Source organism: Nicotiana attenuata, unplaced genomic scaffold (assembly GCF_001879085.1).
Source record: "Nicotiana attenuata strain UT unplaced genomic scaffold, NIATTr2, whole genome shotgun sequence".
NCBI classification, from domain to species: domain Eukaryota; kingdom Viridiplantae; phylum Streptophyta; class Magnoliopsida; order Solanales; family Solanaceae; genus Nicotiana; species Nicotiana attenuata.
Window position 1 is genome coordinate 248,705 of NW_017670289.1, and position 470 is coordinate 249,174.

Genomic DNA, 470 nt, shown 5'->3' on the forward strand with positions numbered 1-470 from the left:
GGGGGGGGTTGGGGGGTGGATATGCTCAACCAGGTATCCCATTTTGTCCACTAAATTTGCTCAATCCCCTCTTTCCCTTAAAATTGAAAACTATCCTCCTTCAAGAATTGAAATGAGCATTAAAACTACTTTGTATCATCCAAATCTTGGTATATATCTTTCCAGCAAATTTCTCCATTTTTAAAAATTCCAGTCTTTAGATCAATTTTTTCTTGATAGCCATTTCAAATTTCCTTTTCTTGAAATCAGCGCTAATAACAGAATACAGGAAATCCATAGTCTTAATTAGCTCATTAAATCGTTGCAAAATCAATTTGCATTGCAGCTCAAGCAGACACATACCTGATTTTGGATTTCCTAAATCATTCCACTGCCATCCCTTTGCCTTAAAGACTAAAGTTACCCTCAAACAAAGACTTAAAATCTAGTGCTTTCAAACAGAAAATGTGAACTCAGAGTATCAATACTAC

At 35.3% G+C, this 470-nt stretch overlaps 1 protein-coding gene across 2 annotated transcripts in view; it reads right to left on the reverse strand.

The window, feature by feature from the left end:
- The window catches only part of LOC109237296, a 5,074-nt gene that overhangs the window by 3,921 nt on the left and 683 nt on the right, over window positions 1–470 (reverse strand). The window lies entirely within an intron of this gene.